We start from the raw sequence: 12,722 nt of genomic DNA, 5'->3' as shown, positions 1-12,722 counted from the left end.
TTAGGAGAAAAAAAGTTTTGAAGTGACAAAAATTTCATATATATATATATATATAAATATGCAAAAATGCTAAATGCATGAATATGGAAGTTTTGATAGTGAGTTAAGTTGAGATAATATGAGATAAAAAAGTTAAAAGTTGAATAAAATATTGTTAGAATATAATTTTTTAATACAATTTTTGTTTTAAGATTTAAAAAAATTAAATTATTTATTATATTTTATTTAAAAGTTTGAAAAAGTTAAAATAATTAATTAAACTGAAATGAAATAAGTTGAGATAGATTTTGAATCCAAACAACCGTGTGCAAGCTAGCTATTACTAGAGCCTCTTTTCTGAATGGTCCCGACCCCGTTTCGTTACACAGATGAGATGAGATGTTTTAAATAATAATTAATAAAATCTTGTTATAATATAATTTTTTAATATTAATTATGTATTGAGATTTGAAAACGTTAAATTATTTATTATATTTTGTATGAAAATTTGAAAAAATTGTAATGATTAGTTGAAATGAGATGAGATGAGATTTTTAATTTTCTGTAACTAATTCGGAACTTATTCTTCTTTTTGAAACTCAATATTTGATTATTTTAATAATGCATCAATAAGAATCAAAATAAGAAAAGAGTCTTAAAGAAATTCTGCTGATCAAGAATGCAAGTTCTTAATTTTGAAGATATGATGATTGAATTATATAAATATTTCTTTTGAATGTTCATGTTCATATTTTATATAAATGGAAGATGACTTCTTGAAATTAATAATCTATATTAAAAAAGAAATTGTTAAAAAATTTAACTCCAATGTCATAATTAATAAATTTTATTTATTAAAAGAGTGTGGGTCTATAGGAAGTTACGTCGTATCTTTTTATAAAAAATTAAATTAGATTTCTAATTTCTCGCCAATGTGGAAACATGTTACACTATTGTTTTAGATGACATGATTGATTTGATAGCATGGGTCCTGTTTGAATAGTGAAAGTATTTTATCTCATCTTATTATTATAACTTTTTCAAATTTCACAAAAAATATAATAAACAATTCAACTTTTTTAAATTCTAAAATAATAATAATATTTAAAAAAATAATATTCTAACAATATTTTATTAAACTTTCAACTTTCATCTAAAACTATTATATTACATCTTATCTGACTATCCAAATTGCACCTAATTAAATTCTTTCTCAGAAACATCCAAACATATTAAAATTGTTGCAATGCCAATCTGTGTGCTACTGCTTACATTGCATGCGCTATTGATCCTTTTATTGTTTAGGGGACCATCCTTTATATAACAATCTCTTTCAAAATTTGTGACAAATATATTTATTGCATGGTGGTTTAACTTTTTATTGTGAAATGGCAAAGAAGGCATCAATGTTCTTAGTTATTAACTCTAACACAAAACAAAGGGGAAAAAAAATACCAATATCACCTTAAACTTTCAATTTGGTAATCACACCCTCAATTATTAAAGAATTGTAATCTACTTCTCTAGAATTAATTGACATAAATTTCCTTAATAAAAAATTAAATTCAGAAAAGAATTGAGAAAAAGGTTAAAAAACAAAAAAAAAGATATTTCAAAAACTTTAGAATCAATAATTTGTTAAAAATAAATTTGAAAGCTAATTTTTTAATAAATAGAAAAATGATAAACATGAATTGTTTTTCTTAAAATATTATAATTTTTAGAATATTTTATTTTATTTTATTAACTTAATGGGGAGGATTTTTTCGTGAATTTTTTGAGGTAATTTCATATTTTAAGGTAAAAAAGAGACATATTGCAATTTCTTAGTAGTTTAGAGATAATTGCCAAAAGTGATAGTGTAATAAAGTGATGAGCCCTTAGTGGGCGTTGGGCGTGCCACTTCCCTTATTGGGATGCCAGGCATAATGCCTGGCATTGTTCTAGGCATTATGCCTAGAGTCATAGTCGTAACATTGGATGGTTGTAATGTCTTCACTAGAGGTGTAATTGTTCGGTCCAATTCGTCTTGAAGGAGAATTTTAGACCAGATTATTTTTTTTATCCATCAAAATTTCAAACTACACTGGACAAATAAAGATTTTGGACTGAACTAAATCACTTTGGTTATTGGTCCAGTTTGACCACTTTGCTTCAGTTCAGTTGGTCTTATCGGAGTATTTCTGTTCAGGCTATTTTTTTTTTCAAGTTCTTGACAAAAAGTTATATAAAATGATTCTCATAAAAGTATATGTGTTCCAGTTGATGCCTCTTTCACTGCTTTCATTGGAATAAGGACTCCATCCATAGGATGATACTCTAGATTATGACTTTCTGCATCTAATATTAGTCCATTATGTTCTTCAAGATTTCAAGCTTCCTGTTACTGTTAATCATTTCAATGAATTCCATATTTTTGTTTCATGCCAATTAGGCAAAAACAAATTTCTCCCCTAAGGGTGTAATCGTCTGGTCCAGTCTAGTCAATCTTGGAGGAGAATTTCAAACCGAATTGATTTTCTCGATCCATAAAAAGTTCAAACTGGACCGGATAGATAAGGACTTTGGATTGGAAAGGACCACTTTGGTTCGATCCGATCAGTCTTATCGAGGTATTTCAGTTCGAGCTATGTTTTTCAACTTTTTGACAAAAAGTTATATAAAATGATCATAAAAAAATTTAAGTGAAGGATATAATCTAAGTTGTCTAACTTACTAATTAAGTATTTTAATTAAATATAATACATTAATAATGCTAATAGTATTTTTACTATCAATAATTAATCTTTGTCTTAAAATTCTTAACCTTTAATTTTTATATAATCTAAGCATAAACAATTAGTTTAGAAGATAATTAAATAATTACTTATGATTAGTTAGAAGAAAAGCACATGATTACTTGCTTTTAATTTATATAACGACTTAAAAAAATTATAAATATCATATAAAAATTATTTTAAAACTTATATATTAAATTTGGTTTGGTCCGGGGTGAAAAAACCCTACTCGAGATCAAGTTGAAAATCCAATTTCTTTAGTTTTTTAGACCAAGACCAACTACTCCTTTAATCGGTCAATCCAGACCAACCAATGGTTGGGTTAGTTCTCTCAATTCGAATGAGAAATTTTGCACCCCTGGTCTACCCTTTTGTGCCTCTAAAAGAAATAGCACTATATCCTTATAGCTTGTCCACTCTGATATTTGGACATTACTAGTCATTTCTGTTATAGGTTATTAAGTATTATATAATTTTCATTGATGACTTCTCACGATATATATGGATCTATCCACTTTATCACAAATATGATGCCTTTAATCAATTTATCATATTTAAGATCCTTGTAGAAAATTAATTGTCCACCATCGTCAAACAATTTCAATCAAATGGAGGTTGAGAATATACCTCAACTTAGTTTCAATCATTCCTACATGCGCATGGTACTTTACATCACAAATCTTACCCCTATACCCCCGAGCAAAATGGACTTACAAAAAGAAAATTTTGCCATACCTTGAAAACTGGTCTTATTCTACTTGTACATTCACATATGTCCAATAAATACTAGGAGATGCATTATCACAACTATTTTTGGGGTATAAAACCAAAAATAATGGGAGATGCACATCCACATACTAGTCTGCATAAACTGGAGTATAAACCAACCCTTGCATGTTTTTTGGCTATCATCATGCTGGCTACAAATGTCTTGAGCTAGTAAACAACAAAGTATACTTGTCCTGCCATGTCATCTTTGATGAGAACACTTTTTCAACAAAAGAACTTGAGCTAACTCACTGCCTTCCAACGTCTCTTTATCGACTAATCTACATTTCAATGTAAGTTTCCCTCTTTCTTACTCACAATTTCCTCTTTCAACTTATCCTACTTCTATTAGCAGTTCCACTAACATTGGTGTAGATTCCATTACTTCACATACAACTCCTAGTCCCTCTTCTCCAAGCAACCAGGCTCTCTCTTCCAACCTTCCTATCCCTACACCAAGTTCCCCACCATCTACAAAGCACCCATCCTCTGCATATGCTTAGTCTATTGTCTATCCACTTTCTTCCCAAGTGTCCTCCACGCATCCTAAGGTAACCAGGTCTTAAACTTGTTCACACCCTTTCTCTCGCTTTCATAGCGTCTTACATGATGTTGAGCCCAGCTATTATAGCAAAGCTACCTTTAATTCTCAATGGCAAGCTATAGTGAAACAAAAACCCGATGCTCTCATGCTAATGAAATGTAGTTCTTCTACCCTAGACCACCTAACAACAATATAATAAGAAAAAAAATTGGGTCTATAAGATCAAACAAAAGCCTGATTGCTCAGTTGATAGTTTAAAGCTTAGTTAGTGGCCCAAGGGGTTTGAGCAAGTCAGTGGCCTTGATTACATACTGTCTGCATCATTTTAAGCTTGGTACTCCAATTTGGATAGCACATTCATCAATTAGATGCGTCAAATGCTTTCCTTCATGGTTCTCTACTTGAGTAGGTCTACATGGAGCAACCCTAAGGATTTAAGGATAAGACTCATTCCTACCATGTCTGCAAATTATACAAGGCTATTTATGGTCTCAAGCAAGCCATTGGGCTGGTTTCACATATTCTCTCATTTCTTTGCACTCATATTGATGTTTTACAATCTTTTATCTTTCGCCTTTAACTTGAGTTTCCATTCAAAGATCTAAGTCCTCTAAAGTATTTTCTGGGTTTCTGGGTGTTCAAGCCACTCGAACCTCTCATTGTCTCCAACTCAGCTAGACCAAGTATGCCACTGATTTGCTCACTTAGACACACATGCTTGGTGCCAAGCCTTCCAAGACTCCTTGTTCTTTTGGCTCAAAACTATCACAATTTGAAGGCGAACCTCTTTGCGATGTAGCTGCCTATCGAAATGTGGCAGATTCTTTGTAGTACTGTATCTTAACCAGATCTAAGATAGCCTTCTCAGTCAATTAGCCCTTCCAACATCTCCATCATTCCACCTTAGTTTACTGGACAACAACAAAATGAATTTTACACTATTTGGAGTCTACTATAGATCATGGTTTAGTCTATACTCAAGCTCACTTCAAACCTCAACCTACTAACAACTATTATTCTAATTGGGCTGCCCTTATGATAGATGCTCTACTTCTGATCTTATTGCGTTCATTGACAATTTCCTAATATCTTGGAGTGCCAAGAAACAATGGGTGTTTTCTCGGTACAACAGTAAAGTTGAATAGCGCTCTCTTGCTTTGGCCACTATATAAGTATATTGGGTGAGCATGTTGTTTCATGATCTGCACATCACTCTTCCTACTGCCCTTATGCTAAGGTGTGACAATGTAAGTGCTTGGTCCATTGCCTCAAATATGGTATTTCACGCTAGAACTAAGCATAAAGAGGTTGATTACCACTTTGTACATGAGAAAGTACAAAATCGAGATAACTTAATCAAGTATATATCTGCTCATGTCCAAGTTGTAGACATTTTGACAATGGGATTGTCATCCAATAGACTCCAGTACCTTAAGTTCAAAGTCATGGTGGTTCCCCCTTTAAACTTGCAGGGATGTGAACCAAGACAACTCTATGCCTATCCTAATATGTATTGAAGATAAAGATCCTACTGTTATCAAAGTAAAGACAATGCTGTTATTGAGAATAACATTGTTGTTAAAGATAAAAACTCTACTATTGTGGCCTCTAATATTATCGAAAATAAAACTGTTGTTGAAGATAAGTCCTCATCCAAAGTCATATCTAAATATTGTGAGGATAATGCATATCCATCTGAATGATATCATAGTCTTTTGTAACATGCTTATCTTTGATGTTTATCTTTATCTTTCTAACTCAAATTCAAGTGTACTCTATCATTATAAATACACAATATATTTTAGGAGTTAATCATCTTGATCACCCCTCTTTTGTAAACTCTTTCAGTTGCAAAATGAAATTTTTCCTTAAAGCTTAAAACAGAATTAGGTGTTATTGCTACGTGAAGTGCAGATTTCTAATTCAAATTTGTTCATTCTCTTTCTTTAAGGTCACTCATTTGTTCAAGAAAAAAATGTTATCATTTTTTAATTGATTTATTTGCTTTCCTGATACATCCACCTCATTATAACATCAATTTCATGTTCAGTAAGATTGATAAATAGATTGTTTAATCGACTCATAATCGATTGATTGATTGCGTAACGGAATGCCTAATAGTTTAGTTGGGAATAGAATATGCCTCTTAACATAAAATCTTTACTGAGAAAGCGGAAACAACTTTGTTTCTTTTAACATAAAATTTCCTTTTATTAAATAAGATTCAATACAAAATCTCTAAAAAAATGACTACAAATTAGCAAAAGATAAATCTAATGAACAAAATGCAAGGTAAAACAAAACATGTTAAGAAGCAATTTTGTTGAACATCAATGCAGTTGTTTATGCTAAACCATCTCCAATCTCTGTTACCCAATCGTCTTCGCAACTTGCTCTAATGGCCTTAAAATTGTATCAACAACACATATGCTTCTGCATGGTCAGGGATGAAGCAAATATTTATAGGACACATAAAAAATTTTATGTAACAAAAATTAAAAAATTACTTAAAAGTATGCATAAGTATATAGTAAGTGAATAGGATAAAATATCCCAAGCCCATATGAATAGGCCTAGCCCACCAAAGGGCCTCATTAAAGGACAAAAGGAGAGACAAAAATATGGGACAAAGAGGGGACAAGGGAGAAAATGTATAAGTAGAAAAAGACAAGAAGGTAAATAAGAAAATGGAGAAAAAAGAGATAGTCAAACACGCAAAGGAAATTTTGCAATATTCACCACTTTTTAAAGGCACATAAAAAGAGGGGACAAATAAAAAAAAAGTGTTAGATGACTCCCAGATGACTTTGATTTCTTTTTTAATCTTAACTTTGGCTCTTTCAAGAGGAGGAGAGGAACTCCAACGACGATTGCTTTATCAGAAGATAAATCTCTGATGTCTATTGTACAATAATAACGAGTGACTATAAGAGATTATAAATAAGTTTATGATAGTGGATATTTCCTCTCCAAAACTCTCTTGGACATATGCTTTATGCCAACCCATGTAAATCTGTGTGTCTTCCTTTCTTTTACATTTTCAGTATTTATTTTCTATTCATTGTTATGAATGCATGCATAGCCGCACCGGACCATGCTGAGGGCTCCACACCACACTAATCGAGACTTAGATCGTTATAGCAGGCTAAGAATGACTTTTTCTTTCCTTCCGGCCTGTTATATAATTTTTGGCATTAAAAGTAGGGCTGAGCAGAAATCTGAAAATCCGAATCCGACTCCGACTCCGCTCCGACTCCGACTCGATGGAGTCGGAGTCGGAGTTTTTTCCCCCCTGAAAGTTGGAGTCAGAGTCGGAGGTGGAGCTGTCCCGACTCCGCTCCGATCCGACTCCGATTAATCATCCGACTCCGACTTCCCTTCCGACTCTGACTCCGACTCCCAATCCAACTCCGGCTCCGACTTCTACTCCAACTCCGACTCCGACTGCCACTCCAAATCCGACTTCGACTCCGACTGCTACTCCGAATCTGACTCCGACTGCTACTCCGACTCCAACTCCGATATTGTGCATATTTTATAAAAATATGTGTTATCAATATATTAACATCTAATAAATAATAATGTATAAACATTATAATGAATAATATAAGTTAATATAGTTAGTATAAGTTAATTTACATTACTAATTTACTATAAGTTAACTATATAATAATATAGTTACTATATAAGTTACTATAAGTTACTGTATAAGTTACTATAGCTTATTTTATATTTTACAATTTACATTACTAGTTTACTATAAGTTAATATATAATATATAGTTATATTATATATAATTATAGATTATATATATACTATATATATTAAGGGCTTATATAATATATAGTTACTATACTATTTATTTTTTATACATTAATCATATATATTTACATATAATATATAACTATAATATATATAGTTATACTTATATACTATAATATATATAGTTATATATTAACTTACTAATTAACTATACTTATATAATATATATATAGTTATATTATATATAATAGTATAGTTATATTAGTTAATATATATAGTATTAAAACAAAATTATTATTTGATTTAGAATTAAAAAAAAAAAAGGGGCTGAAAAGCTATGAAGAAAAGGGGCTGAAGTATTAAAACCAGTTTTATTTCCCCCCCTCCCCTCACTTGATACTGAAGTGAAGTGACTTAGGGTGTATAACTTTATACTCCAATCAGAAACGGCGCCCCAGCCTTCAACAGCCCCAGCAGACTCCCTCAGCCCCAGCCTTCGACTCCCTCAGCCACCACGAAACGGTATATCCTCTCTCTCTCTCTCTCTCTCTCTAGTGTTTGATTCATAGATATGGGTTTGAAATCTGGTATCTCCGAGACTCCAACGGCGTTGGTTGATTTATTTTTTATTTCCCTTTTAAATGCTATGAGTTTGGTTGTTGATTATTGATTTGTTGCTTGTTTGTTGATTTTTGATTTCTCTCTCTCTTTTATCTGCTATCGTGAGGCCGGCTAACATTATGCACTAGATTTGTTGTTTCTCGTATTTAAAAGACCGGTAAGTGTTGAGAATGCAGTACGTATGGTTGCAGTTTCCTGTTGGAGTAATATTCCAGGTGTAGTTGCCGGGCTTTAGATTCTTTTCGGCTAAAAAAATGAAGATAAAGGATTAATTAATAATTAGTTTGTTAGATGACAGTAATAATTACATGAATATATAGAATAATATTAAGGGATTAAAGCTCAATTTCTTAAGCTTTTTAACCAAATTACATCAGCATTGCTAATATTCATTAGAAGAAACTTAAATCTCAAATTGTAAATCATTACCTTTCACACATTGCAGTGAAATCACAATATTTATTAGCACCTTATAATTACTTATCCAACACTCCTCCAGGTATAAGCTCTAGAATTTAACATTAAGGGCTTTCAAGGTTCATTTTTCTGAATATTTTTGTATTTTAAAGCCATAGGTGAATCCGGCTAGCTACTATAGTCTATGTCTACTAAATAAAGCATATTTTTGTTGGTGGCATATTTTGGTTGATTTACTTGAGTAATCTTTACATTAGTTCATGAATTTATTTTGTTTAAGTTTATCTTATTTGTTATGTTCTACAGTTCTAGTTATTAAATTATGGATATAGAAGGCACAAACACTCCTACATTCACAGGTGCATCTTGTACTGGCATTCCAGCTCCAGAACAACCGATTGATATTCCCAGTCCAATAGTTGATGAGTCTAGCGGACCAATAGGCTCTTCGGTAGGCACTCCTAGTGCCTTTCATTCTACCCCTCGCCCTCCACCTGGTAGTAGAAATCCTAAGGATAAGTCTGAGGTATGGTCCCACTTCACAAGAGTGCCCGATTGTGATCCCGAAGAGCCTATAGCTACTTGTAACCATTGTCATAGGCAATGGAAATGCCATCCCAAAAGGCAAGGCACTTCGTCCATGAAATCACACATCCAACTTTGCCCCAAAAACAGTAAGAGTAAATTGGACAAGAGTCAAACATTTTTGGTCCCAGAAGCAAGAAGTGAAGGAGGGGAAATGGAGAAGACCTTAGGGATGGCCAAATATAATGAGAAAAAAATCCGAGTTACCCTTGCTAGGATGGTGATAGTGGACGAGCTACAATTTAGATGTGTTGAGGGAGAAGAGTTTCGGGAATTTGTTAAAGCCCTTGATCCAAGGTTTCCTATTCCTTCTCGATTTACCGTAATGCGTGACTGTATGAGGGTATTCTTGAGAGAGAATAATAGTTTGAAGAAAATATTTTTGACCAGCAAACAAAGAGTATGCCTGACCATCGACACTTGGACTTTTATCCAAAATATTAATTACATGTGTGTGACCGCTTACTTCATTGATAATAATTGGAAGTTGCATAATCGGATCATTTCATTTGTTCAGATTAGCGACCATAAGGGGGCAACGATTGGGAGGGAGTTGGATGAGTGTATGCTTGATTGGGGCATTGACAAAATCCTCACAATTACAGTGGATAATGCTACCTCTAACGACTCCGCTATTAATTGGTTGAGAACAAGGGAAATAGGAAGTGTGGATTGTATTGCAAGTCACGAGTTTATTCACATGAGGTGTACGGCACACATCTTAAACCTTATTGTGAGTGAAGGTTTGAAAGATGTTGATGACTCAATTGTAAGGGTCCGAAATTTGATTAAGTATGTGAAGTCTTCTCCCCAAAGACTTGCCACTTTCAAGTCTTGTGTTGATAGATCCAAAGTTCAATACTCTAGTTTTTTTACTCTTGACGTGCCTACTAGATGGAATTCGACTTTTCTTATGTTGGACGTGGCTGAGAAGTATAAAAAAGCCTTCCAACTTTTGCTTAATGAAGATCCCTACTCACGAGTTTATTTGTCTGAGGATGGACATGGGAGAAAGGGTTTAGGAGCTCCTGGGCCGGATGATTGGGAGACCATAAGAAACTTTTGAAAATTTTTTCAAATATTTTATGGTGTTACATTGCGTATTTCTGGTACACTATATGTCACATCAAATAATTATGTCCAATAGCTTATTTCCATCCATAAACACTTGAATAATTTTTGTGACAATAGTAATCGACGTTTGAGTTCAATGACTTTCAGAATGAAGACAAAGTATAATAAATATTGGGGTGATCTTGAAAAAATAAATCGGTTGTTGTTTATTGCTGCTATTCTTGATCCGCGGTTCAAATTGGTTACTCAAGCATATTGGTTCAAAAAAACATTGGGTGAGGAGAAGGGTGAGGAATTTGTTGCACTCCTCAAGAGGGATATGAAATATTTGTATGAGGCATATGTAGAGTTTGGTGATGGGTGTGTAACTGGTGCTAACAAAACTCAAAGCGGTGAAGCTAGTGCATCAATGAGGAGTAGTAGTACTGTTACAGATTATAATCCCTTGGATTTTTTGAGGGAGTTCCATAAAGAGCATACATCATCCTTGATGGATTGTAAGTCGGAGTTAGAACGGTATTTGTTGGAGAACATTGAGATTTCTATGGGGAGTTTCGATATTTTAATTTGGTGGAAAGTCAACTCCACCAAGTATCCAATTCTTGCTCTAATGGCAAAAGATATCTTGGCCATTCCTATCACCATTGTTGCATCTGAGTTAGCATTTAGCACAGGAGGCCGTGTCCTGGATCCGTTTAGGAGCTCTTTGGCTCCTAGAACTGTAGAAGCTCTCGTGTGCTCGCAAAATTGGTTGAAGTCTTCTCCCATATGCTTGAGTCAAAATTATTCTGAAGCCATTGATGATGCAGAGAGCTATAAGCTAAACTCAGGTAATGTATTTAGAGATTTTTTTAAGTTGTTATATGAGTTGATTTTAACATTTTGTAATACTAATTTCCTATACTTTAACATCTTAATGCAGAATTAGCCAATTCTATGGCCAGCATACTTCGTGAAGAGGATTGACAATCTTGTTTCTGATATCTTATTTCAATTTTGATTTCTTTATTTTTATAAATTTAAATGGTATCTTATTTCTTTACTAATTTTGTTTTTTTTTTTTCAGGCACAAGTTGAAAAATGACATTTTTTAGACCTTTGGTTATGTATTTTTAATTTTAGGTTGTAATTTTGGACCTTTGGTTATGTATTTTTAATTTTAGGTTTTAATTTTGGTTATGTATTTTTAATTTTAGGTTGTAATTTTGGTTATGTAATTTTAATGTGTGTATTTAGTTTTAATTTAGTTTTTAATTTTGGTTGCACATTTTAATTTAGTTTTATTTTTTATAGTGATAGATTTTGAATTTAGTTTTATTTTTTAATGTGATAATTTTAGTTAGATAAATTAGAAATCTCAAATTATATTTTTAAAAAAAATTGATATAGAAGCCCAAATCCGATTAAAGTTGTAAATTGTAAAATTGAAATGTTAATTGGGTCAAAGAAAAAAGTGTAAAAAAAAAAACCCAATAAAAAAGTCCAACAAAAAGCCCAACTCCGACTCCGACTTGTCGACTCCGCTCTGACAAGTCGGAGTCGGAGCGGAGTGGGGTGTAAGCGGAGTCGGAGTTGGAGGTCAGATTTGGCCTCCGACAAAGTCGGAGTCAGAGTTGGAGGAGGCTAAATCTGACTCCGGTTGAATCAGTGCTCAGCCCTAATTAATAGTAAGTTTCAAGTTTGAATTTAATATATATATATATATATATATATTTAACATACCTATTGATCTCAATGTTCTTTCAACAAATAAAGATCATTAACTATTACATTTCTTCTCAATATAGACTTGCAAATAATTTATAAGAAAGTTATCATTTATTTTGTTTCAAAACGGCCTAATCTCAATAATATTAAAAGTTGAAAAAACCTCGTTCAATTTATTTTTATTTTGAAATCTAGTCTTAACATTGTTTATGATTTAAAATTTTTGGTTTGTCCATACTGTCCAACTTAAATTCTTAAAATAAAAGGCAAAAAAAAAAAAAAAAGGAAAAAAAAAAAGACTGTGAAAAGTCATATTATGATATTCAAAACTAATTAAACGTACATACAACATAATAAATCAAATTAAGAAATGTGAGTTTCATGACAAATCAATGAGTATATATATGATTTATGGAGAACAAAACATATTTGAGATTAAAATAATTCACATTTAATATTCTTTAATTAAAAAATATCTTTATTCATTT

Source organism: Carya illinoinensis, chromosome 9, assembly GCF_018687715.1.
Source record: "Carya illinoinensis cultivar Pawnee chromosome 9, C.illinoinensisPawnee_v1, whole genome shotgun sequence".
In the NCBI taxonomy this organism is placed as follows: domain Eukaryota; kingdom Viridiplantae; phylum Streptophyta; class Magnoliopsida; order Fagales; family Juglandaceae; genus Carya; species Carya illinoinensis.
This window is presented reverse-complemented; position numbering follows the sequence as displayed.